The sequence below is a fragment of the Pan paniscus genome, chromosome 7 (assembly GCF_029289425.2).
Source record: "Pan paniscus chromosome 7, NHGRI_mPanPan1-v2.0_pri, whole genome shotgun sequence".
In the NCBI taxonomy this organism is placed as follows: domain Eukaryota; kingdom Metazoa; phylum Chordata; class Mammalia; order Primates; family Hominidae; genus Pan; species Pan paniscus.
The window spans coordinates 144,821,231-144,849,064 of record NC_073256.2 but is presented as its reverse complement, the minus strand read 5'-3'; the positions used below and the strand labels follow the sequence as shown (position 1 = coordinate 144,849,064).

Below are 27,834 nucleotides of genomic sequence, written 5' to 3'. Positions count from 1 at the left end.
CCAGGCTCTATTTTAGGAGCTGAGATTCCGCCATGAACATATCTGAGAAAGTTCCTCTTCTTGAGGAGCTTTTATTACGATAGAGAAGACAGGTAAATCAGTAAATAAATAAAATCTTTCCAGCAGTTAAAAGTGGATAAACATAATGAAACAGAGTAATGGGCTGAGTGTAGAGTTAGCTAGGGAATAAGGCCTGAGAAGGGGACATCTGGGCTGAGAGGCTGCATGACAGAACCAACCATTGGAAGACCTGAGTAGAAATAGAATTTCTGGCTGAGAGAAAAAGAAGAGAAAATGTTCCAAGAGGGTGTTTTAGTTGTCTATTGTTGTATAATATGTTACTCCAAAATTGCATGGTTTAAAGCAATATTTTTTATCTCACAGTTTCTATGGGTCAGGAATCTGGGCCTGGCTTAGCTGAGTCTTCTGTCTCAGGGTCTCTCACAAGCTGTCATTAAAGTGTTGGCCAGGGATGTAGTCCTGTTATGGTTGGACTGGGGATAGAAGAGCTTCCAAGCTCACTCACATGATTGATGGCACAATTCAGTTTCTCCCAAGCTGTTAGACTGAGGGCTTCACTTCCTTGTTGGCTGTTGGCTGGAGGCCACTCTTAGTTCCTAGCAAGTAAACCTTCTCACAGGGCAGCTCACAACATGGAAACTTGCTTCATCTGAGTGAGAAAGTGAGAAGGAGAGAGAGAGAGAGAGAGAGCGCCAATAAGATGGAAGTTACAGTCTTTTGCAACCTAATCGTGGATGTGACATCCCATCACCTTTGTCATATTCTGTTCTTTAGAGGCAAAGCACTAGGTCCAGCCTACACAAAGGATGTGAATATGGAGAGGTGGGAATCACTGTGGGTGGGGTGGCCCTCTTAGGAGCCTGAATGCCAAAGAGAGGGGAAGCCTGGAATATCAAAGGCACAGGCAGAAGGTCAGAGAGGCTTGTAGATAAGGGGATAGTGGTGCAAGATCTGGTCAAAGAGAAAAATGGGGGCCAGATCATGTAAGGCCTGATTGGCCAAGGTAAGACATGATAGAAAGTTACTGGTAGGTTTTGGGAAAAGAAGTAAATACATTTGGTTCAAATTCTGAACAGATCGTTCAGACTGTCACATGCATATAGCAAGTAGGAGGGCCAGGGTAAGGAGGGGAAAGAAGCCAGTTAGAGGCTGCTCTGGCTGTTCATTTCAAGGTGGTGGTGGTTTGTCTCATAGTGGTGGCCATAAAAAGAGAGTGACAGTGGCTGGGTGCAGTGGCTCAAGCCTGTAATCCCAGCACTTTGGGAGGCCAAGGCGGGTGGATCGGGAGGTCAGGAGATCAAAACCATCGTGGCTAATACGGTGAAACCCCATCTCTACTAAAAATACAAAAAAAGCTGGGCGTGGTGGTGGGTGCCTGTAGTCCTAGCTACTCGGGAGGCCGAGGCAGGAGAATGGCGTGAACCCGGGAGGCGGAGCTTGCAGTGAGCCGAGATCGCGCCACTCCACTCCAGCCTAGGTGACAGAGCAAGACGCCGTCTCAAAAAAAAAAAAAAAAAAAAAAAGGAGTGACAGAGTGGGATCTATTTTGGAGGAAGAGTTAGCAGAGTTTGCTGGTGGCTTAGATGAGGGTAATGAAGGAAAGCAAAATCAGCTGGTCATTATTTTGATTGCTTTGTATTGTATCTTGTGTTTATTGAAAACCTGAAAGCATGTGAGAGCTAGAAGAATCCTTGGGAATTATTTAATACAGTTTCCTTGTCATACTGATAGGGAAGCTGCAAGCCACTTCATCTTTCTAGTCCTCAGCTTCTAGTTTTGTAATAGGAGAAGCTGGGCTAGATTTTCTGTGAGCATTAAGGAATACTCTCTGAACAAAACCAAAGCTTGAATCTGCACTGACTTCCAGTTTGTGCCTTTGTCCATTTCCTGTATGGAGAAGCTGAGAGGAAGGAAGGGTGGGTGGAGAGGGAGATCAGCCTGTGCAAAGGTATTGAGTCCAGAGCACGCTTGATGGGTCAAAGGGGCTTTGGGTAGCCAATGGGCTTTTAAAACCACTATGGTACCAAGATTCTGTGGTCCATTTGCTGGTGGAAAACAGCCTGACCGTGTGCTTTCTCAGAGTGCTTGGATGTAGGGCAAAGGTCTGCAGAAATATTTAACCAGGTGAGCAGATACATTATTAATAGTAATATCTACCTGTTATGGAACACATACTCTGTGCTGGACACTGTATAGCTGGAGAAAATATACATTCATTGTTCAGTTCTTTCTCACTCTTGCAGAGCTGCTTCTTCTATACTCTCATTCTTGTGAAAAGCAGTTACTCAGACTAAGAAACTCGTAGTCCCATTCCTTCTCTCCCACTCACATAGAACTCATCAGCAAACCTGTTGGCTCGATTTCAAAATAAAACCCAATTCCTACCATTTCTCCATCCCAATGGCTACCATTGCAGCCCAAACCACCATCCTCTTTTCCTAGAGAACATTTAACATCTTCCTAACTGGCTTCCACACCCGATCCCTCCGGTCTAACACAACATAGCAGCTTGAGTGATCCTGGTAAAACTGAAGTCAGATCATGGCACTCCTACGTCAAAAGCCTCCGATGGCTCCCAATTACTCTTAGAGAAAACAATCTAAGTCCTTGTAATGGTCCCATAAAGCATTGCATAATTAGTGCCCCATCCTCGCACTATCAGTTACATCACTGATCTTCCTCCTACTTCTTTCTCCCTCGCTCACTCCAGTGCAGCCACATGGCCTCCCTGTTCCTGGAACACAGAGGCACCACCCTCCCAGTGTCTTGCCTCTGGGCCTCTAAACTTGCTGTTTCCTCTTGCCTAGAAAGCTCTTCTTCCAGATACCTACAAAACTTGCTCTTTCACCGCCCACTCCTCCCTTTATTTTTTGAGACAGGGTCTCACTCTGTTGCCCAAGCTGGAGTGCAGTGACACAATCTCAGCTCACTGCAGCCTTGACCTCCTGGACTCAAGTGTTTCTCCCATCCCCACCTTCTGAGTAGCTGGAACTACAGGAGCCCACCACCATGCCTAGCTAATTTTTTTGTATTTGTAGAGATGGGGTTTCGCCATGTTGCCCAGGCTGGCCTCCAACACCTTAGCTCAAGTGTTTGGCCTGCCTTGGCCTCTCAAAGTGCGAGGATTACAAGAGTAAACCTCCTCCAGTGCACCTGGCCCCTCACTCCTTTTTGAAGTCTTCACTGCATGTTGCTTTCTCAATTGCAGTCTTTCCTGGTCATTCTGATTTGAACTGAATTCCTCCTTCCAATACTCCCTATTCTCTTTCCCTGTTTTATATTTCTTAGTATTTATCACCTTCAAATGCAATATATTTTCTTATCTGTCTTCCATAAGTAGAGCATAACTCCACAAAGGCTGAGGCTTTTGTTTTGTTCATTACTGTATCTCCAGAACTTAGAGCGTAGTAGATGCTGAATAAATGCTTGTAGAATGAATGAAGAATCTGCCGTATGAGGCAAGTACTCTTTCCCTCTAGTTATCGCATGTGAACACTGAGATGCAGAAAAAATTTTCATTTTGCCTGAGGTCACAAAGATGGAGAATGGCAGAGTTAGGACTTAAAGCAGAGTTTGTTAGCTCCCAGAACAGCCACCAGATTTTGTGTGTTCTTGGAGGCATAATAGAATGGGTTAAGGCCATAACAATGGCTTTAACAGAACGTGAGCCTCAATTTCTTTATTCATAAACATGGAAAGAAATATTTACCCCATGAAGTTGTTGTAAGGGTCAAGTGGGATGCTAAGTGTGAAAGTGCATTGTAAGATATTAAATGTTTTCCTTGCATGGAAATTATGCATACTATATATAGTATTGTGCATACTATATATAGTACTGTATTGAACAGCACAGATATAGAACAGTTGCATACTATATAGTATTGTGAATACTATATAGGACTACATGGGGACCTTGAACTTGGTATGTTCCCAATCAGAAAGCAGCACTGGGTCATAAAAGACACTAGTTGTAGAGACCTGTTGTAGAAGGCCTGGGTAGAAAAAAAAATAAGAAAATCTGGCTTTCACCAGTTTTGAGCTTGCTGACTCAAGTTGATCAAACTGGGGTTACTGAGCCTCAGCTTCATCAGCCTTAGAATGAGGCTCACTCTATCCTGCTACACGACTGTAAAACCCACTTGGGATCGCGTGAGGGAGGCCTGCAGCAGGTCTTTTTCTCTGTCATTACAATTTACACTGTCCTGTCTGTGGGCACATTCAGAAGTAATTTCATGTTTCTCAGCTTTCACTGGGGACCTCAAGCATCTTAAGGAGCAGGCAAGCTGGCAACTTGTGGCAATCTTCTTTACATCCATGTCATAATTCTTAGGGCCTAGCATGAAAGTCCAGGGTGGTATCATTTCTCACATCTGAGTGAGTTTTCTCATTTGCAATCATTTCCCAGACAAATATTTCTGGGAGTACGCTTTTTTTTTTTTTTTCTGGAATATAAGCCCATATTGGAATAGATCACTTCTCCCTTAGGGAATCTTTGAAATTTTGAATCTTTTGTAATTCTCTACTAACCTGTAAGCCAGAAAATACCCCTGATTCAAACTGCATAAATAAAGGATTTTTAAAAGCCTAAATAAAATGCAATACAAGGAAAGAATTTCAGCAATAATAGAATGTCTGGTTAATTTTCGAGTATAAGGCAGAGTTGCTTCTCCTGAAAATAGAAATATTTTCCTGAACACCAGAAGATATGAAAAACTCTTAGTAATGACTGAAGCAGAAAGCCAGGAATGGGATTTGAGTAACTGGCATTCAGTCTTGCTCCTGGGAATGAGGGCATCGTTATGGAGCAGGCTGCCCCAGGCCACCTGCCTGATTGCTCCTTCAGATGCACAAGTCCCCACTGCAGGCCAAGGACACACTTGAGATCCCTGCCTAGTGCACCTCAAGACAGGACAGGCAGAAACAGACTGGAGAGAGAAATCCGCTCCACAGCCCAAAGCACCAGATTATGCTCAGATTAAATGAGAAAGGAACAGACAGCAGGCTCCTGACTCCACCCTGCTAGGGAGCATCTTTCCAATGCTCAGATTAGATGAGAAAGGAACAGACAGTGGGCTCCTGACTCTACCCTGCTAGGGAGCATCTTTCCAGGCATTTCAGAAATGCTAATGGGATGGGGATCAGGAAGTGAGGGAGGTAGAAGACGCTTCTCTTAGCCTAGGACTCACCTGTGGGTTTACATGCCAGAATTTTTTCATTTTGCCAATTTCTACAGCCTCACACCGAAGTATTTATTGTGGCAATGAATTTTTAACTTGGCCTTACAAATAGGTTTCTTCCCTCCCTCCCTTTCTTCCTTCCCCCTCTCCCTTCCCCTTTCTCCTGCTTTTCCTCCTCCTCCTCTTCCTCCCCTTTCTTCCCCCGCCCCACTCCTCATCTCTTTCTTTCTCTCTTCTCTTATTATATTTTTATTCTTCAAAACCTAGGCTATAATTATAAAATATTAAATTGGAAGGGGCACCAGAGATTATCTTGTGCAACATCTCGTTTTGCACAGGAAGAAACAGATCCAGAAACAGAAGTGACTTGCTTCTCCTAAATTTTGTCTGATCCTTAATTGGACAGTGGGCTCAGCTAGGAGAAAATTTTATTCCAGTGGAAAAGCCTAGGGAACCCCAGAAGCTGAGTACAAGTTATTCCCTAGAAAGAACCAACAGGTTATTAGTTGTTAAGGCACAGAGGGTATCTGAGAATGGGTGGGGGCATGTAAAGACAAGATCTGATCTGGCAGAGCTGGAATAAATCAAGGAGTGAGACCAAGGGCAAAAGAAAAAGGACTCTTAAGAAGTTCCTGGTCTCAAATCTGCTAACACTCCATTGTCTCACCTGCCACCACTCTGGACTTTGTCACCACTGCTTTTTTCTGGACCACTGCAGTTACCTGCCTGCTTCCCCTCTATTCCCACACTCTATTGTTCTTTACTGTAGCCATTTATTTATATGGTGTATTATTTCTGTCTGTCTCCCCTATTAGAACATGACCTTCAGTATGACAGAAACTTTGTCTTTTTCACTGACAGAACCCCAGTGCCTCATCACACGCTTGATACTTTTTAGAAACTCAGTAACATTTGTTAAGGACATTAATGAATTTGATGAATTCTCCTGGTTTAAAGGCCTGGGATCAGGAAGCACATCACGAGGAGGAGGCTTCTGTATTAGCCTGTTCTCATGCTGCTAATAAAGACAAAGCCGAGACTGGGTAATTTATAAAAAGAAAAAGAGGTTTCATGGACTCACAGTTCCACCTGGGAGCTGGGGAGGCGTCACAGTCATGGTGGAAGGTGAAAGGCATGTCTTACATGGCAGCAGGCAAGAGAGAATAAGAGCCAAGTGGAAGGGGGAACTCCTTATAAAAATAGCAGATCTCATGAGACTTATTCATTACCATGAAAACAGTATAGGGGAAACTGGCCTCAAGATTCAATTATCTCTTACGGGGTCCCTCCCACAACATGTGGGAATTATGAGAACTACAATTCAAGATGAGAGTTGGGTGGGGACACAGCCAAACCATACTGTCTTCTAAGCATGCCGAAGCCACATAGCACACCCTGGCAATTGCAATGGCCTTAACTGCAGCTCTGCATTGTCTTCCAGCTCCTCCTCTCTCACCCACAAGTGTGTAGGTGGCAGACTAAGAGGACCAAGCTAGATAATTAGGGAAATAGGACATTTGAGCTAGAAAGTCAAGGCAGCTTTGGGAGGCCGCGGTGGGTGGATCACGAGGTCAGGAGATCAAGACCATCCTGGCCATCATGGTGAAACTCTGTGCCTACTAAAAATACAAAAATTAGCTGGGCGTGGTGGTGTGTGCCTGTAGTCCCAGCTACTCAGGAGGCTGAGGCAGGAGAATTGCTTAAACCAGGGAACAGGGGAGTCGGAAGTTGCAGTGAGCCAAGATCACGCCACTGCACTCCAGCCTGGTGACAGAGCGAGACTCCGTCTCAAGGAAAAAAAAAAAAGAAAGAAAAGAAAAAGAAAGTCAAGGCAGCAGAGGGGTAAGAAGCCAGTGAGCCTGACACTGATGGTCACAGATGTCACAAGGCTGGGCAAATTTCTAGTCATTCGAGGGCAGTGACTGAGACTCCCGTAGAAAATTGAGAAGTGGATCAAGGTTAACAATCAGAAATAGTAACAATAACTAATAATGATAGCAAACATTTTTATATTGTCTTACATTCTTAAAAGCTACAAAGCCTTTCAACATCTGGTACACATTTGGGCCGCAGATTATCTCATCCAATTCAAAAGTCACCATGGCAATGCTTCTGCTCAGTGCTTGGACACAGGAATGGGCCTTGCCTTTTAAAATCTCAACCAAAGGTGGGAGATACACATGGTAAAAGATATTATTCTAAGAGAGGCAATCACAATTTTAGAGGAATGCTCAGTTGCTATAGGATCACAGAAAAGATCAGCCTAACCAACTCTGGAGGAAAGAAAGGATCTGGAGCTGGTTTCTGGAGGAGGCAACAAATGAAATGAAGGAAAAGAAGCTTGTAGGGCTGCATGGACCAATATGGTGACCACTGGTCTGTGTGGCTGTTTAAATTGAAAGGAATTAGTATTAACAAAATTTAAAAGTTCATTTCTCAGTCACATTAGCCACATTTCAAATGTTCAATAGCCACACGCAGGTAGTGGCTTACTGTATCGAACAGCACAGATATAGACCAGTTGCATCAATGCAGAAAGTTCTATGGGGCAGTGTAGCTGTAGAACCTGGCTTTTCTAAGGTCATTGTCCAGTTAGGAACCTCTTTTGTGCAAGTAACAGAATATTTTAACTCAAACTGGATTAAATATTAATCTGAATTTATTGGTGCATATAACAGAATAGTCCAGAGGTAGTGGGTCCTTTATATGAGAGTTGGTGAAGAATCTGGTTTCCCTTTATGATTCTCTCACCTTTTCCCTTCTATATATGATTGCTTTCATTCCCATTCTGGCTTTTCTCATGGTAATAAATGGTTGCAGCAGTTCCAGACTTTCTATTTGTATTCCACACCCTCCAAAGGAAGGAGGAATCATTTTCTCTCTCCGTGAATCAAAGTCATGAGCTTCACCCTGCCCCACATGTATATCCTGGAGCTAACCACTGTGGCCAGGGACATACAACCTATTTACTGGCTTAGGACTGAGTTAAGTGTTCAATCACTGGGATCAGGGATACGAAGTTATACTGATTTGCTTAATCCAGTTGAGACAGGGCCTGGTCCCAGGGCTGGGAGGGCAGTGCGAACCTCAAGCCTCTGGCTGAAACTCAGTAGGTAGGTGTTGGCAGATGCAGCCGATGCTGCAGTATCAACCATTAAGTCCACTAGTCACTAAGCAAATTGAATCTTGGCTGGTCCACATTTTTTGGGCCTCAGTTTCCCATAAGCCATGTAAAGAGGCTAGGTTAGCTTTGGCTTTTGTTGATGGCTTCATGTGAGTTTTCTTAGCAGAGCTGATACTAGAGTGAGGCAAGTGAGTCTCCCAGGGTGCAAGATTTAAAGCAGCACTCATTTTCACGTTCTCCAAATGCAGGGTCGGCACCTGAAATGGAGAGCCTCCATACATTTTGTACCCTGAACACGTTTGCCTTCCCTAGTTCCTGCCCTGCTTCTCAGGAAATCAATTTGTCAGAAAAGGTGGCTTGGACCCTTCTCTTTGAATTCAAAGAAGAGTTTCCTCTTATCTGAAAGAGCAGTGATTTCCAGGTTGAAAAATGCACACAGCTTGTTACTAGGCACTGCTATTTGCACCAAGCCAATCCATCTCCCCAGTGGTTGTTCTGATGAGTTGGATGATATTACAACACAATAGAAAAACATATTACCCATTACAAATGGCATTGCATTATAAACTATAAATAATTGATAGGCAATGATATAGAATAATAACTTTCCCTCAGAGCTATTTATCTGAGGCCTTAACAGTTTCACTCGGTTGAGTCATAGACTAAACCCAGAATAGCAGGTATAATGATACCACTGTAACAGAGCAGACCTGGAAAAGGGCTTTGGGGATGCAGGGGCTGAGTGGGAGGGTGAAGCTGGTTAGGGCTACCAGTTTTAGCAAATGAAAATACAGGACACATGAATATTGCATGGAGCATACTCATACTAGAAAATTATTTGATGTTTATCTGAAGTTCAAGTTGGACTGTGTGTTCTATACTTTATGTAGCAATCCTCATATATTAGCTTCCTATGATTTCCATAACAAATTATTGCACACTTGGTGGCTGAAAATAACACAAATTTATTATCATTATAGTCCTGGAGGTCTGAAGCTGGAAATCAGCTTCACTGGGCTAAGATCAAGGTGTTCACAGGACTGCACTCCTTATGAGACTCTGGGAGAGAATCCATTTTGCTTCTCCAGCTTCTAGAGGCCATCTGCATTCCTTGGCTTCTCGCCCATACCCCTACAAATTCTGCTTCCATCCTCACACCTCCTCTGACTCTGACTCTCCTGCCTCCCTCTTATAAGGGCCCTTGTGATTCCATGCAGCCCTGCTGATTCATCCAGGAAAATCTCCCCAACTCAGGGCACTTAATTCAATCACATCTGCAAAGTCACTTTCATGGTGTAAGGTAATAGTCACAGGCTACAGGGGTTAAGATGTGGACATCTTCGGGGGAGCCATTATTCTACCTATCATACCCAGCCTAGGAAGAAATGCCTTGCCCTACGTTGTGGCCTCCCAATACCTCCTCTCCACAAACAGCACTGGATGGCACCTGTGCTGTTGCTCCGCCCCTGAACATTTCTTAAAATAGTTAGTGTTTCATAATCTGCACTCCTGTCTGAAGTGTGATAGTGTGATAGTTTAGTTTCTGGAGCTAGGATCAATCTGGATTGGAATTCTGACTCTTCCTCTTCCTCCCTGTGAAAACCTGGTAAATTGCCTCCTTCTTTGTTTCTTTGTATGTGGGGTATGAATAACAATACTGTCTCCTTTCCCTGAATTATTGTAAGGTTGAGAGTTATTTAGTGAAAGTGTGTAGCAGGCACTGTGCAAACACACAAGGGCCAGGATGCCAATGGTGCCAGTTGATGGGAGGCTGAGGCTGGTCATAAGCATGGTTTGGTTAGACCCTTTCTTTTTGGAAAAAAAGGCAAAGGTACAAAGTTATGGAGATGGCAGATTGCTCTCAAGGTGCCCACCTGATGATTCATGCTAGGAATTTATGCAACTTTCTGTAACCCAGAGCAGGATATCTCAACCTCTGCACTATGGATATTTAGGGCTGGATAATTCTTTGTTGTGGGAACAGCTTTTCTTGTCAGACTCCATGTCTTCTCTCTGGCTCTGATATCCCCAGTGTGATAGGTCAATAATCGCAATGTCATCCCTTTGTCTCCAAATGCCCCTGAAAGTGGCCATTTTGCTGTCAGTCATTTACATCTTAGTGTAAATGAAGAGTCTGAGACTAGGATTTGATAGAATGGAAGAGAGCAAGGAGAGGTTTTGTAGGTAAAGATTGGGGAAGCAGCAATGTCACATCCCATCTTTACAATTTTCCTGACTTCTGACCCTGTTTTTGCACTTGTTCATAGAAAACTGTGCTGTTCAATTTTCAAATTATAGAGATTTATGAACACTCTAGACCCAATGAAAGGATTTCTTAGAATCAAGAGGTAGAATTACAAGTCTCCATTTTCCCTTTTATAAGCATTTATTTCACCTCTAATGAATTCACCATCAGATTGCCCAGGTACTGACCCCTTTTGAAGGGCAGCATTGGGCCATCTTGGAGGTGGTCATGAAGCTCTCAGGCAGGGTGGACCTGGAACTCCCACTGGCATGGTGGTTGGGAGAAATGAGTATTGTCTCTTGTTCTCCATTAACCAGATGTGTGGCCTTAGGCAAGTCTCTTTCCTATCTTGGGCCTCCTTTCCCACATCTCTACAGTGAAGGAGCTCAGTTAGATTGTGTCTGATGTCCGCTGTAGGCCTAAAGTCTTATGAATCTGGAACTCATCCATGATGGTGTTGAGGTTCCATTCTGCATTGGAAATAAAATAGCTCTTAAAGGCTGGGTGCGGTGGCTCATGCCTGTGATTCCAGTACTTTGGGAGGCTGAGGAAGGTGGATCACGAGACCAGGAGTTTGAGAGCAGCCTGGCCGACATGACAAAACCTCATATCTTCTAAAAATACAAAAATTAGCTGGGCATGGTGGTGCATGCTTGTAATCCCAGCTATTAGGGAGGTTGAGACAGGAGAATCACCTGAACCCAGGAGGCAGAGGTTGCAGTGAGGCGAGATCGCCACTGCACTCCAGCCTGGGTGACAGAGTGTGACTCTGTCTCTAAATAAATAAATAAGAAAAAGAGCACAGTAAAATAGTTCTTAAGTTCTTCTCAGCAGTTTGGGTGAGTTAGAGACAACTGCTGTTGGCTAAAGTGAGAATCAGTATTTCCCTTTCCTCTATGGGAAAACCTCACAGATTCAACCCCTTATCAGCCATTCATGATATATGACAATTACATAGCCTGGAAAGCTGAACGGTGACTTCCTAATTGTTTCAGGTAAGACAATGATCATGAAACAGTAAACTTCTCTTTTCCCTCATTTGGCTTTTACTTTACGTTCAATAATGCAGATGATGTGCAAACTCTAAGATAGGTATATCTTGCCTTAGGTACTCCTTATCTAGCAGCAAGAGAGTAAAATCCACCAAGAGAGTAAAATCTAGCAGCAAGTGTGTGTGTCTTTGTGTGTGTGTGTGTAACACTAATGAGCATTAAGTAAGAAGTTTTAGCACAGTGACTTGATAGAAGTGGTTAGAGAATGAATTCAACAGATAGTTATAATTACATATGTGGACATATAGATATCTATATCTTGTCAGATTTTGCAGACTCTGCTGGAGAAGAATTCCCCCATATCTGATTTAGATGATACTTAGATGATACTCTAGATTTATAAGTTAAAGTTGATGCTAGATGAATTAAGATTTTTGGAATTATTGGGATAGAATGAATACATTTTGTTATGTGCTTCAAATGCAGTGGTGGGACAGGCATAGGATGGATATTCCCATTCCAAAGGGGAAAAAATAGGAAAGAAGAAAGGAGTAATAGGTCTCACTCCCATTCAAAACCCAACAAGGCAAATAACACTCAAATATGGAGGACTGAAAATAATTTTATTTGGCTCCATTCCTGACTTCTTAACACACTGGGATATGGGTTGGTCCCCACAAAACTCTGGGCAGCCTCATCCCTGTGGCTTTGTTAGGCGCGGCTTATGCTGCAGCTTTCACAGGTTGGAGTCACATACCTGTTATTCTTGCAGGCTGGCATTGCATGCTGGTGGCTGCACAGGCTGGGGGGTCTCAGGAGTGGCCCTGCCCCCACTAAGCATTGCCCTAGTAGGGGCTATCTGTGGTAGCCCTGCCACTGTGACAGTTCTCTGCCTACGCCCCAAGGCTCTCATAAGCATCCTTTTAAATCGAGGAGGAGGTAGCCATGCCTGCTTAGCTCACACACTCTGAGCATTTGCTCAGTTAGCACCACATGGATGCTGCCATGGTTTACCTCATGCTCTCTGGACTAGTGGTTTGAACCACACCTGGGTGCACTTGAGGATCTACAGCTGCAACGGACAAAGAGTGTTGGGCCAGAATGAGTGGAGCAGAAGCCTGAGGCAGTCCTGGGTGGTGAAGCCTCAAGGTACCACCTATGAAATTGTTCTGCCTTCAGGGCCCTGGCACTCTGAGCCTGTTATGAAAGTGGTGGCTTCCAAGATCTTTGAAATGACTTTGGTGTCATTCTTCCATTGTCTTAATGGGCTAGCATCTGGCTTCCTTCTAGGTACGCTAATTTATTTGTCAAAGAGTCACTTGGCCTCACCCTTAGGATTATTCTCTCCAAAACAGTACCTTTCCTTTCTTTACATGGCTGGGCTGAGAATTGTCCAACGCTTTAAGTTCTGCTTCCCTTTTGATTATAATCTCTGTCTTTAAGTTGTTTCTCCCTGCTCGTCTTTTCCTATAAACAGTCATGCAGCACTCTCAACACTTTGTTCACAGATTTCTTCTGCCAAATATCCTAGTATATCACTTATAACTTCTGCCTTTCACAAAACATTAGAACATGGGCACCATTTGCCAAGTTCTCTGCCAACTTATAACAAGGATGACGTTTGCTCCGGTTTCCAATGCCTTGTTCTTCATTTCCACCTAAGACCTCATCAAGATGGCCTTCACTGTCTGTATCTCCACGAACACTCTGTTTACAACCACTTAGTCTCTAGGAGAATTTAGGTTCTCTCTGCAGCTGTTTTCATTTGAGCCCCCGCCAGAATTACTTTAATACTCTGTTAATGAAAATACAGGCTACTTCTTTAGTCTGATTCTGCAAACTCTTCCAGTCTCTACACATTACCCAATTTCAAGCCACTTCCACATTTTTCAGGTATTTGTTATAGGAACACCCCACTTCTTGGTACCAATTTCTGTCTTAGTTATCTGTGCTGCTATACTAAAATATCAGAGACTGGATAATTTATAAACAGTACGCATTTATTGTCCACAGTTATACGGTCTGGGAAGTCCAAGATTAGAGCACCAGTATATTCTGTGTATTCTGTGTCTGGTGAAAGCTACTCTTTCCTTCCAAGACAGAGCTTTCTTACTGTGCCCTCATTGCAGTGGAAGGGGACAAAAAAGGATGAACTCTGTGTACTCACATAAGAGAAGAGTTAGGACAGAAGGGCCTAGCTAGTTCCCTCTGGTCTTTTTATAAGGTTGCTAATCTCATCTATGAGGGCAGAGTCCTCATGGCTTAATCACACTCAAAAGGCCTCACATTTTACTAGTGTTGTGTAAGTTTCAAAATGAATTTTGGAGGGGCACATACATTCAAACCATAGCACTTTATATCAGGCACTACATTATATACTAAAGATAAGATTGTGTATGAGGCTTAGACTCTTCTCTCAAGGAGCTCATAACCAATCATGGGCTATAAATAAATTAACTAACAATCTTAATATCATGATAAGCATTATATTGAGGAAGCTTTGGAAACTATTGAAATGAACTTTTTGGCATCTTATGAAGCTCTTGTGAAGTAACCATGAAGCAGAGAGCTGAAGGATGATTAGAGTTAGGTAAATGGTAAATGGGTAGATGAGGTAAAAATCAGTTAGTCTAGGTTATGCTATGCTGTGTAACAAACAGCTCTCAGAACTTGAGATCATAATAAGATTTATTTCTTCCTTATTCCATGTCTGTTATGGGTAATTTGGGAGAGTGTTACTTTGTGTTTCTTCATGCCAGGACCCAGGCTGATAGGGCCGCTACCATTTGGAAAGTGACAAGAGGAAGAGAGAGAATGAAACAAAAGTAAGCACTGGCTCTCAGCTTCTACCTGAAGAGACAAACATTGCTTTCACTTACATTTCACTGGCCAAATCAAGCCCATGGCAACAATTGAGTTCAAAAGCATAAGGAGGTATCTGGAAGGAAGAGAATCAGAAAATTCCTGAAGAGCCTCACTGACTACCTTCAGGGCAAAAAGGAAGAGAGGCACTCCAAATCAGAGATCTGCATTGGAAACTCCTTGAGAACCAGAAGGGTATGCTGTATTTTTGTAACTGTGAGGAGCCCAGAAAGACTGAAGCCCAAATAAACTTCCTTTATTCAATATTAATTAACATACTTGTTAATTATTAATAAATTTAACTTAATGGCCAGACACGGTGGCTCACACCTGTAATCCCAGCACTTTGGGAGGCCAAGGTGGGCGGATCATGAGGTCAGGAGATCGAGACCATCCTGGTTAACACGGCGAAACCCCGTCTCTACTAAAAATACAAAAAATTAGCCGGGTGTGGTGGCGGGTGCCTGTAGTCCCAGCTACTTGGGAGGCTGAAGTAGGAGAATGGCTTGAACCAGGGAGGCGGAGCTTGCAGAGAGCTGAGATTGAGCCACTGCACTACAGCCTGGGTGACAGAGCAAGACTCCATCTCAAAAACATAAAAATAAAAAATAAATAAAATAAAATAAATAAATTTAACTTAATTATTCTGAGCATTCAGTTATACAGTCTGTCATCTCCGTCCCACCAATACCTAGCACTATGCTTGCCAAATAATTGTTGCAACCAAATTACTGAAACTAAACCATGGTTGATTGCATCTGAGTCCCCAGATTGAGGTCTTGCCTTTTTACGGTGCGGCCAAAATTTTCACACAGGCCTTTTTTCCATCCCAGTGCTTACCCAAGTCAGGGAAAAAGGCATTTACTTTCTTGGCCAGTCAGGGTGGTGGAACATTATTATTTATTTAAAACCCATTACCTACAAACCTTTTGCATGGAACCAATTAAGAAATCTCTTAAAGAAAAAGATAATATTATACTTGGTGTAACACAGTTTTTGAGGGCCTTTTTAATGTGTTAGAAAGCCCCATAGGTCTTGACAATTTTTTTCATGTCTCCCTTTTAAAAGCAAGGCTGCTGCCAGGGAATTTGGACTCTGGTGGTAAGTGCTGGTTGTGGTTTTCCTCAGAATAAAATTATGGGCATGTTGAAGGTGGGGTGAGGCAGAGAGTGGGAAAACGCAGGGAATGTGGGCACTTATGTCGGTTAAGGTGTCAAATTTTACATGTCTGGGTTTTGTTTCCACCAGGCTCCACTCTCTGAAATCACCATTCTGTTATATATGCTTACTGGAAGGGCTGGCTCTGTTTCAGAGAAATCTCTCTGAAATAGGGACATCAGAATGTAAAAGTTGATGAGATGTTGGAAGGGCCAGTTTTAGATGGAGGCAGCAAAGGTGCTATAATTTGAAAGGGCAGTATGAAAAACAACCTTTCCTGAGAATCAACAGCCTGGAGTTAGAGCCCCAGAAAACAGTGGTGAGCATTTGGTCGTCCACTGTGTCATCTTGGGATGTCTCTAGCCTTTGCTTTCTCAGTAGCAGGCTGTATTCTATAACCTTTAAGGCTGTAAACTGTCTTTTGCATATAACCTGTCCTGAGTCTAAGATCCCTCTCCTGGATATATTAGTGTCACCATTCTTACACTGGAGATTCATTCCTGTGGATTATGTTCTCAATTTTTGTTTTATTTTTGGAGATGGAGTCTCGCTGTTGTCGCCCAGGGTGGAGTGCAATGGCATGATCTCGGCTCACTGCAACCTCCACCTCCCAGGTTCCAGCAATTCTCCTGGCTCAGCCTACCGAGTAGCTGAGATTATAGGTGCCCGCAACCATACCTTGCTAATTTGTGTATTTTTAGTTGTTGCTTTTAGAGAGAGTAGAATGTATTTCTAGGCTTTCCACAGCAGAGCTCCATGAAAAGATGTTTAAGCTCTGACTGGAGGGGAATAGAGAGAGTGGTCAAGTACATGTGCACACACAGCCTGTGACTGGCCAACTGCTCCTTCGGTTTCCAGAATTTTTAAAACATCTGCCAAAATGCAGGTGTCATCCCATTCCTCCCTGTCTTTCTAGTTCTTTTAAGCATATTTTCTATCATGAACAGGACACTGTACCAAAGACAGGAGATGCAATGCAACTCATTCCCACCTATTCAGAAGCTTTCAGCCAGAAGAAGAGATGAGAATGTGCAATGACTAGCACAACATAGTGATATTGTGACAGCATTTTTCAGTTCTGCATTATACTATGAATTATTGCATAACACTATGCAATAGTACTATTATTTAAGTTCTGCAACTACTATGCAATATTGCATAGTAGTTTTAAGTTCTGGAGCCTGCCTGTGTTCAGAATCCAGCTCTCCCGTTTGCTAGCTGTCAGACCTGGGGCAAGGTACTATGACTTATTTTTGTCATCTGTAAAATGAGGAAACTAATATTACCTGACTCAGAGGCGTTGGGGGAAAAAAAAAATATATGTATATATATATATAGCCTGACACAGGGCCCTTAATAAATACTAGTATATTCTCAATAAATAAAACGGTGTGCCTTCAATAAATATTAGTTAACATTTATTTTTAATTTCAACTTTTATTTTAGATACAGGGGATACATGTACAGGTTTGTTACATGGGAATATTGCATGATGCTGAGGTTTGGGGTACAGATTCCATCACCCAGGTAGTGAGCATGATAACCACAAGGTAGTTTTTCAACCCATGCTCCCTCCTTCCCTACCCCTTCTAGTGTCTACACTATCTATTATTCCCATATTTATGTCTATGTATGCTCAATATTTACCTCCCACTATAAGTGAGAACATGTGATATTTGGTTTTCTGTTCCTACGTTAATTTGCTTAGGTTTATGGCCTCCAACTGCATCCATGTTGCTGCAAAGGACATGATTTCATTCTTTTTTTATGACAGCATAGTATTCCATTGTGTGTGTATGGACCACATTTTCTTCATCCACTCTACCATTGATGGCCACCTGGGTGGATTCCACGTCTTTGCTATTGTGATTAGCACAGGGACAAACATAAAAGTGCATGCGTCTTCTTGGTAGAATAATTTATTTTTCTTTGGGTGTATATGCAGTAATGCAATTGCTGGATCAAATGGCAGCTCTGTTTCAAGTTCTTTGGGAAATCTCCAGACTGCCTTCCACAGTGGCTGGACTAATCTACATTCCCACCAAAAGTGTATAACCATTCACTTTTCTCCACAGCCTCACCAGCACCTGTTATTTTTTGACTTTTTAGTAATAGCCATTCTGACTGGTGAGAGACGGTATTTTATTGTGGTTTTGATTTGCATTTCTTCAATTAATGATGTTGAGAATTTTTTTCATGTTTGTTGGCTGCTTGTATGTCTTCTTTTGAGAACTGTCTATTCATGTCCTTTGCCTATGTTTTAATGGGGTTGTTTTTTGCTTTTTGATTTGTTTAAGTTTCCTATAGATTCTGGATATTAGTCCTTTGTTGGATGCATAGTTTCTGAATATCTTCTCCTACCCTGTAGGTTATGTATTTACTCTATTAATAGTTTCTTTTGCTGTACAGAAACTCTTTAGTTTAATTAGGTCCCACTTGTCTATTTTTGTTTTTGTTGCAATTGATTTTGGGAACTTAGTCAAAAATTCTTTGCCAAGGCTGATGTCAAGAGGAGTATTTTCCAAGTTGTCTTCTAGAATTTCTATAGTTTGAGGTTTTACATTTAAATCTTTGATCCGTTTTGTATATGGTAAAAGGTGAGGTTCCAGCTTCAATCTTCTGCATATGGCTAGCTAGTTATCCCAGCACCATTTACTAAAGAGTCAGTCCTTTCTGAATTGCTTGTTTTTGTCAGCTTTGTCAAAGATAAGATAGTTGTAGGTGTGCAGCCTTATATCTGGGCTCTCTGTTCTGTTCCATTGGTCTATGTGTTTATTTTTGTACCAGTAGCATGCTCTTTGGGTTACTATAGCCCTGTAGTATAGTTTAAATGTTGGGTAATGTGGTGCCTCTGGCTTCGTTCTTTTTGCTTAGGATTGCCTTGGCTAGGGTCTTTTTTGGTTTTATATAGAAACCAGATTTTAGAATAGTTTTTTCTAGCTCTGTGAAGAATGATGTTGGTATTTGATGGGAGTAGCACTGAATCTGTAAATTGCTTTGGGCAGTATGGCCATTTTTACAATATTGATTCTTCCAATTCATGATCATGGAATGGTTTTCCATTTATTTGTGTCATCTCTGATTTCTTTGAGCAGCATTTTGCAGTTCTCCTTGTGGAGATCTTTTACTCCCTTTGTTAGCTGGATTTTCAGGTATTTCATCCTTTTTGTGGCTATGATAAGTGGGATTGTGTTTTTGATTTTATTCTCAGTCTGGACATTGTTGGTGTATAGAAATGCTACTGATTTTTGTACATTGATTTTGTAACCTGAAACATCATTAAAATTGTTTATTAATTCTAGGAGCCTTTTGGTAGAGTGTTTAGAATTTTCTAGGTATAGAATCACATCATCAGTAAAAAGAGAGAGTTTAATTGTTTTTTCTTATTTGAATGTCTTTTATTTCTTTCTCCCGCCTGATTGCTCTGGATAGGACTTCCAGTACTATGTTGAATAGGAGTGGTTAGAGTGGACATTCTTGTCTTGTTTCTGTTCTCAAGGGGATTCCTTCCTCCTTTTGCCCATTTAATATGATACTGTTTGCTGATTTGTCATAGATGGCTCTTATTATTTTGAGGTATATTTTTTGATGCCTAGTCTGTTGAGGGTTTTCATCATAAAATATGTTAAATTTTATTGAAGGCTTTTTCTGTGTCAATTGAGATGGTCATATATTTTTTGCTTTTTAATTCTATTTATGTGGTGAATCACATTTATTGGTTTGTGTATGTTGAACGAACCTTGCATCCCAGGAATAAAGACTGCTTGATTATGGTGTATTAACTTTATGATGTGTTGCTGGATTTGGTTAGCTAATATTTTGTTGAGGATTTTTGCATCTATGTTCATGAGGAATATTGGCCTGGAGTTTTCTTTTTTCGTTGTGTCTTTGCCAGATTTTTGTATCAGGCTGATGCTGGCTTCACAGAATGAGTTAGGTAATAGTCCCTCCTCCTCAATTTTCTGGAATAGTTTCAGTAGAATCAGTATCAGTTCTTTGTATGCCTGGTAGAATTCAGCTGTGAATCTATCTGGTCCAGAGCTTTTTTGTTGTTGTTGTTGTTAGGATCTTTATTACTGATTCAATTTCAGAAGTTGATATTAGTCTATTCAGGGTTTTAATCTCTTCCGGATTCAATCTTGGGAGATTGTGTGCTTCCAGGAATTTATCTGTTTCTTCTAGATTTTCTAATTTGTGTGCATAGAGTTGTTCATAAATTCATAAGTCTCTGAGGATCTTTTGCATATCTGTGGGATCAGCTGTAATATCATTTGTTGTTTCTGATTGTGCTCGTTAGGATCTTCTCTTTCATTTTTTTTGTTAATTTAGCTAGCAGTCTATTTTTCAAAGAATAAACTCTTGCTTTCATTGATTTTTTGTATTGATTTTTGCATCTCAACTTCCTTAAGTTCTCTAATTTAATTATTTTCTTCTATTTCATTTTAATGATTTATTTTCTTTGGGATTAGTTTGTTCTTTTTTTTTTCTAATTCCTCTAGGTGCAAAGTTAGATTTTTAATTTGAGATGTTTCTAACTTTTTGATGAAGGCATTCAGGGTTATAAACTTTCTCTTATCACTGCTTTGGATGAAAACAGTAATAGTAAAAGACTTCAACATCCCACTGACGGTATTAGACAGATTATCAAGGCAGAAAACCAACAAAGAGACTCTAGATTTAAACCCAACACTTGACCAATTGGACCTCATAGACATCTACACAGCACTTCACCCAACAATGACAGAATATTCATTCTTCTCATCTGCACAGAAAAAATGTATTCTAAGGTCCATTACATGCTTGATCATAAAGCAAGTCTCAATAAATTAAAAAATTGAAATAATACCAAGCACACTCTGGGATCACAGTGCAATAATAATAGTAATCAATATCAGGAAGAGCTCTTAAAACTATACAAATACTTTAAAATTAAACAATTTACTCCTGAATAACTCCTGGGCAAACATCAAAATTAAGGCAAAAATAAAATATTATTTGAAATTTTTCACGCGTGTCTGTGTGAAGAGACCACCAAACAGGCTTTGTGTGAGCAACATGGCTGTTTATTTCACCTGGGTGCAGGCGGGCTGAGTCCGAAAAGAGAGTCAGCGAAGGGAGATAAGGTTGGGGCCGTTTTATAGGATTTGGGTAGGTAAAGAAAATTACAGTCAAAGGGGGTTTGTTCTCTGGCGGGCAGGAGTGGAGGTCACAAGGTGCTCAGTGGGGGTGGTTTTTGAGCCAGGATGAGCCAGGAAAAGGACTTTCACAAGGTAATGTCATCACTTAAGGCAAGGACCGGCCATTTTCACTTCTTTTGTGGTGGAATGTCATCAGTTAAGGTGGGGCAGGGCATATTCACTTCTTTTGTGATTCTTCAGTTACTTCAGGCCATCTGGGCGCATATGTGCAAGTCACAGGGGATGGGATGGCTTGGCTTGGGCTCGGAGGCCTGACATTCCTGCCTTCTTATATTAATAAGAAAAATAAAACAAAATGGTGTTGAAGTGTTGGGGCAGCTAAAATTTTTGGGGGGTGATATGGAGAGAGAATGGGCGATGTTTCTCAGGGCTGCTTCAAGCAGGATTGGGGCGGTGTGGGAACCTAGAGTGGGAGAGATTAAGCTGAAGGGAGGTCTTGTGGTAAGGGGTGATATTGTGGGGATGTTAGAGGAAACGTTTGTCGTATAGAATGATTGGTGATGGCCTGAATATGGTTTTGGATGAATTGAGAAACTAAATGGAATAACAGAAGGAGAAAAACAGGTATAAAAGGTCTAAGAATTGGGACAACTCAGGATATCTGATTAGAGAGTGCCTAAGGAGATTCAGCATAGTCCTGCCAGCAAAGATTATTTATTTACTTCAAGAGTTAAGAGTGGCAGTTTGGGGATAGCACCAGGAGATATCAGCTGTGATGGCTTGGAAAAACAGTGTAAACCGGCAGTGTAAACAAGAGCAGGGCATGTATGAGTAGTTGAGAACAGTGAATAGGAGTATGACTAGACAGAAGATAGTAGGGATGACAAGTTTTTTTGGGGGCACAGTCTAAGTTGGTCTGGTGTCTGGAATGATACTGGGGCCTAATAAAAAGGAGCGTCTATACAGGAGCTTAAGTGGGCTGTACCCTGTAGCATTCCGAGGACAGGCCTGAATTCTGAGAAGGGAAAGTGGTAAAAGTATTGTCCAGTCCTTTTTGGTGGCTGAGCTTGGTGAGGTGTGTTTTTAAAAGACCTTTAGTCCATTCTACTTTTCTTGAAGACGGAGGACCGTAAGAGATATAAAGGTTTCACTGAATACTAAGAGCCTGAAAAACTGCTTGGCTGATTTGACTAATAAAGGCTCATCTGTTATCACACTGTATTGAGGTGGGAAGGCTTAACCGAGGAATTATGTCTGACAGAACGGAAGAAATGACTGCGGTGGCCTTCTCAGACCCTGTAGGAAAGGACTCTACCTATCCAGTGAAAGTATCTACCTAGACTAAGAGGTATTTTAGTTATCTGACTCAGGGCATGTTGAGTAAAGCTAATTTGCCAGTCCTGGGTGGGGCAAATCCTCGAGCTTGATGTGTAGGGAAGGGAGGGGGCCTGAATAATCCCTGAGGAGTAGTAGAATAGCAGATGGAACACTGAGAAGTTATTTCCTTGAGGATAGATTTCCACGATGGAAAGGAAATGAGAGGTTCTAAGAGGCAGGCTAGTGGCTTGTACTATAGTATAACCTGCCTTTGCTGGTGTGTGGCGATTAGGCCTGGTGGAACCGCCATCAATAAATCAAGCGTGATCAGGGTGAGGAACAGGAAAGAAGGAAATTTGGGGAAATGGGATGAATGTCAGGTGGATCAGAGAGATACTGTCATGGGGGTCAGGTGTGGTATCAGGGAATAATGTGGGAGGCCGGACTGAAGTCTGGGCCAGGAACAACGGTAATTGTGGGAGACTCAACAAAGAGTGAGTACAGCTGAAGGAGCCGGGAAGCAGAAAGTATATGCGTCAGGTATGAGGAAGAAAATAGATTTTGGAAGTTATGAGAACTGTAGAGAGTGAGTTGAGCATAGTTTGTGATTTTGAGGGCCTCTAAAACTATTAAAGCAGTGGCAGCCACTGCATGCAGATATGAGGGCTAGGCTAAAACAGTAAGGTCAAGTTGTTTGGGCAGAAAGGCTACACGGTGTGGTCCTGGTTGTTGTGTAAGAATTCTGACCACGTTAACCATGCCTAGGAAGGAAAGGAGTTGTTATTTTGTAGAAGGTGCTTGGGTTTGAGAGATCAGTCAGACACGATTGGCAGGGAGAGCACGTGTGTTTTTATGAGAATTATGCCGAGATAGGTAACAGATGAGGATAAAATTTGGGCTTGACTGAAGTAATGGGGGCTGTCTATGAAGTCTAGCAGCAGTACAGCCTAGGTAATTTGCTGAGCCTAATGGGTCTCAGGGTCAGTCTAAGTGAAAGCAAAGAGAGGCTGGGACGAGGGGTGCAGGGGAATAGTGAAAAAAGCATCTTTAAGATCAAGTATGGAATAGTGAGTTGTGGAGGAAGGTATTGAGGACAAAAGAGGGTACGGATTGGGCACCACAGGGGGGATAGGCAAAACAATTTGGTTGATAAGGCGCAGATCCTGAACTAACTTGTAAGGCTTGTCTGGTTTTAGGACAGGTAAAATGGGGGAATTGTAAGGAGAGTTTATAGGTTTTAAAAGGCCATGCTGTAGCAGGTGAGTGATAACAGGCTTTAATCTTTTTAAAGCGTGCTGCGGGATGGGATACTGGCGTTGAGTGGGGTAAGTGTGATTAGGTTTTAATGAGATGGTAAGGGGTCACCAAGGAGGGAGTAGAGGTATCTTATACTTGTGGGTTAGGGTGGGGGGATACAAGAGGAGGACACAAGGAGGCTTTGGATTGGGAAGAAGGGCGGCAATGAGATATAGTTGTAGTCCAGGAATAGTCAGGGAAGCAGATAATTTAGTTAAAGTGTCTCAGCCTAATAAGGGAACTGGGCAGGTGGGGATAACTAAAAAGGAGTGCTTAAAAGAGTATTGTCTAAGTTGGCACCAGAGTTGGGGAGTTTTAAGAGGTTTAGAAGCCTGGCCGTCAATACCCACAACAGTTATGGAGGCAAGGGAAACAGGCCCTTGAAAAGAAGGTAATGTGGAGTGGGTAGCCTCCATATTGATTAAGAAGGGGACGGACTTACCCTCCACTGTGAGAGTTACCCGAAGCTCGGCGTCCGTGATGGTCTAGGGGGCTTCCGAGGCAATCGGGCAGTGTCAGTCTTCAGCTGCTAAGCCGAGAAGATCTGGGAAGGAGTCAGTCAGAGAGCCTTGGGCCAGCGTTCCAGGGGCTCTGGGAGTGGCTGCCAGGTGAGTTGAACAGTCCGATTTTCAGTGGGGTCCCACACAGATGGGACACGGCTTAGGAGGAATCCCAGGCTGCGGGCATTCCTTGGCCCAGTGGCCAGATTTCCGGCACATGTAGCAAGCTCCTGGGGGAGGAGGTTCTGGAGGAACGCCTGACCACTGTGGTTCAGGCGTTTGGAAGTTCTTGTGTGCTGCAGATGTGGCTGGGGTTTGTCTCACAGTGGAGGCAAGGAATTGCAACTTTTTTCTATTATTGTACACCTTGAAGGCGAGGTTAATTAAATCCTGTCATGGGGTTTGAGGGCCGGAATTTAATTTTTGGAGTTTTATTTAATGTGGGGAGCAGATTGGGTAATAAAATGTATATTGAGAATAAGATGGCCTTTTGACCTTTTAGGGTCTAGGGCTGTAAAGTATCTGAGGGTTGCTGCCAAACAAGTCATGAACTGGGCTGGATTTTTATATTTGATGAAAAAGAGGCTAAACGCTATCTGATTTGGGATAAAGAAAAAGGAGCATTAACCTTGACTATGCCTTTAGCTCCAGCCACCTTTTTAAGAGTAAATTGCTGGGTAGGTGAGGGAGGGTTAGTCACGGAAAGAAACTGTAAGCCCGACCAGGTGTGAGGAGGGGAGGTGATAAAAAGATTATAGGGTGGAGGAGCGGAGGCTGAGGAAGAATTGGGACCTAGCTCGGCCTGGCGAGGAGGTGAGAGGTCAGATGGGTCTGTAGAAAAGAAAGATTAGAAAGACTCAGCGACGCTTGGGGTTGGGACTGAGGGGACAGGCGGGAGGGAAAGAAGGAAGATTTGGGACGAGTTGCACTGGGCACAGAGACTAGGAAGGGACTGATGTGTAAAAGAATGCCTGGACGTCAGGCACCTCGGACTGTTTGCCTATTTTACAACAAGAATTATTTAGATCTTGCAGGATGGAAAAATTCAAAGTGCCATTTTCTGGCTATTTGGAACTACTGTCGAGTTTGTATTGGGGTCAAGCGGCATTGCAGAAGAAAATAAGGCATTTAGGTTTTAGGTCAGGTGTGAGTTGAAGAGGTTTTAAGTTTTTGAGAACACAGGCCAAGGGAGTAGAAGGAGGAATGGAGGGTGGAAAGTTGCCTATAGTGAAGGAAGCAAGCCTAGAGAAAAGAGAGAGTAGAGAAATGGAGGGAAGGGGTTCGGGGGTTCTTACCTTCCAGAAAAGTGGGAAAAGGGGTGGGGCACAGAGATAAGAGGTTGGGGTGTGGAAATAAGGGATTGGGGCACAGAGATATAAGAGGTTGGGGCACGGAAATAAGGGATTGGGGTGCAGAGATACGAGGTTGGGGCACGGAAATAAGGGATTGGGACACAGAGATAAGAGGTCGGGGTGCGGAAATAAGCGATTGGGGGGTTCTTGCCCCTGCCCCAGGAAAGTGGGACTTGCCGCTAAGGGTGAAGGAGAAGGGGTTGAGGGGTACTTGCCCCTGCCCCAGAAAAGCAGAGAAGGGGTTGGGGTACTTGCCCCTTCCCCAGAAAAGCGGGACTTGCCGCTAAGGGTGAAGGACCAAGGCAGGCGTCCCTGCGTGGTCTGACACCCTTGAAACGTGAGTGTATAATCAGAGAGGCGTCCCTGCAAGGATTAAACACCAAGGGAAGGCTGCCTTCCCAGTCCGTGACCGGCGCCAGAGTTTTGGGTCCACGGATAAAACGTGTCTCCTTTGTCGCTACCAGAAAATGAAAGGAATTGAAATTAAGGGAGACATTGAAGTGTGGCGCCAAGATTGAAAGGAGAAAGAGGTTGAGGGATAGTGAGGGAGGTTGAAGAAGACAGTAAAAAGAGGCCGCTTACCGGATTTGAAATTGGTGAGATGTTTCTTGGGCTGGTCGGTCTGAGGACCTGAGGTCGTAGGTGGATGTTTCTCACGGAGCAAAGAACAGGAGGAAGGGGGATTGATCTCCCAAGGGAGGTCCTCCGATCCGAGCCAGGGCACCAAATTTCATGCGCGTCCGTGTGAAGAGACCACCAAACAGGCTCTGTATGAGCAACATGGCTGTTTATTTCACCTGGGTGCAGGCGGGCTGAGTCCAAAAAGAGAGTCAGCGAAGGGAGATAAGGGTGGGGCCGTTTTATAGGATTTGGGTAGGTAAAGGAAAATTACAGTCAAAGGGGGCTTGTTCTCTGGCGGGCAGGAGTAGGGGTCGCAAGGTGCTCAGTGGGGGTGCTTTTTGAGCCAGGATGAACCAGGAAAAGGATTTTCACAAGGTAATGTCACCACTTAAGGCAAGGACCGGCCATTTTCACTTCTTTTGTGGTGGAATGTCATCAGTTAAGGTGGGGCAGGGCATATTCACTTCTTTTGTGATTCTTCAGTTACTTCAGGCCATCTGGGTATTCAAGTCACAGGGGATGGGATGGCTTGGCTTGGGCTCAGAGGCCTGACAAAATTAATGAAAATACACAACTTACCAAACTCTCTGTGATGCAGCCAAAGCCTTTTACATATTAATTCATTTATTTCTCCTGATAGTCTCTGAGTTGGTACTAGTATTATTATTTCTTATTTTATAGATGATAACACTAAGGCACAGAGCAGTTAAGTAACTTCCCTTAGATCACACAGTTAGTAGCTGAAAGCTTTGGGATATGACTCTAGGCAGTCAGGCTATAGAACCTGTGCCCTTCATCTCCTGCTCTGATAAATGGCTACTACTACAGCTAATACACATATTATGGTATTTGAATTTCATATCTCTAGAGAGTAGTTACTATAGGCCCTGCTTTCAATAATGGAGACACTGAAACTCGGAGAGCCTAAGTTACTAGGTCTACGACTCATGGTAAATAGCAAGATCAATGAGTTTTCCACTGTCTCTCAATTTCATGGACAACCCTATCAAATGAGTTAGGGTATGTTAAATGTCCGAAGTTTTTATTTTATAGAATTAAGCTAAATATGAACCCTAGGACCAGGAACAAGAATATGTAATACTTATCACCTCATGGTGCTTTGTATGAAGGCAGGGACCTGGAATATTCATAGTTACTTGATGCAAAAATCTAGACCTCTGGGGCCCATGCCATACCCAGAGAATCAGAACCTCTGAGGTGAGGCTTAGAAATCTGTGGCTGACAAGATTCTCACGTGTTTTTTGATGTGTAGCCAATTTGAAAACCACAGCAACAGCAGAGCTGAATGTAGATTGCTGAGTGGCATTTCTCCACGAAGTGCCCCAGAATGTGGTTGTGGGAGAAGCTTGGACAAGAGCCCCCAGCTCTGATTTCAATTACTGACTCTGTCTCTCAGGACTTGTTGACAATAAGCAACCCACTCAACTTCATTCAGCTACATTTTCTTCATCTGCCATCACAAGGAACATAAGTGTTAACACATGTAAAAGCCTAAGTACAAAAGCTGATGCACAAAATGCAAGTTTTCTTTCCCTACGAAATTGTTCTGAAAGGACTTTTTCAATTATAGAGGACTATGCAGAAAGAATAGAATGATTTACTCTGAACAGTTCTACACACTCAACACCTGCCTTTTGTGTTGAAACATTTAATTTCTTGTGGGCATGTCTGAAATCATCATGGTTTCTAAATGCTCAAGTTTCTTGTTGATGCTAATCCTAAGATATTTCCAGTAGTCTCTGAAGCTAGTTGTCTGAAACTTAATTATATATAGATAAAGTTTGTTTCTAGAACACCCAGGCCCTCAATTTCTCCTTCTTAAGTCTGAAATCAACATGGTGGTGGATTGCCTCCCAAAATATGCCAAAAAGAAAAGGGAAGCATAAATTAGTTCCTTTGGGCTATGTCTAGTGAAGCAAAAACACCATGTCTGTGTGTTCATCATTTACTGGGCATCTTTTGCAGCCTAAAGAGGCTAATCTGGTAATCTCTAGTGGGTGATGTTACGTT

General features: G+C 42.7%; 1 long non-coding RNA gene across 1 annotated transcript in view; it reads left to right on the top strand.

Moving 5' to 3' along the window:
- Positions 1–27,834, top strand: part of LOC130541777 (uncharacterized) — a 181,034-nt gene that overhangs the window by 24,070 nt on the left and 129,130 nt on the right. The window lies entirely within an intron of this gene.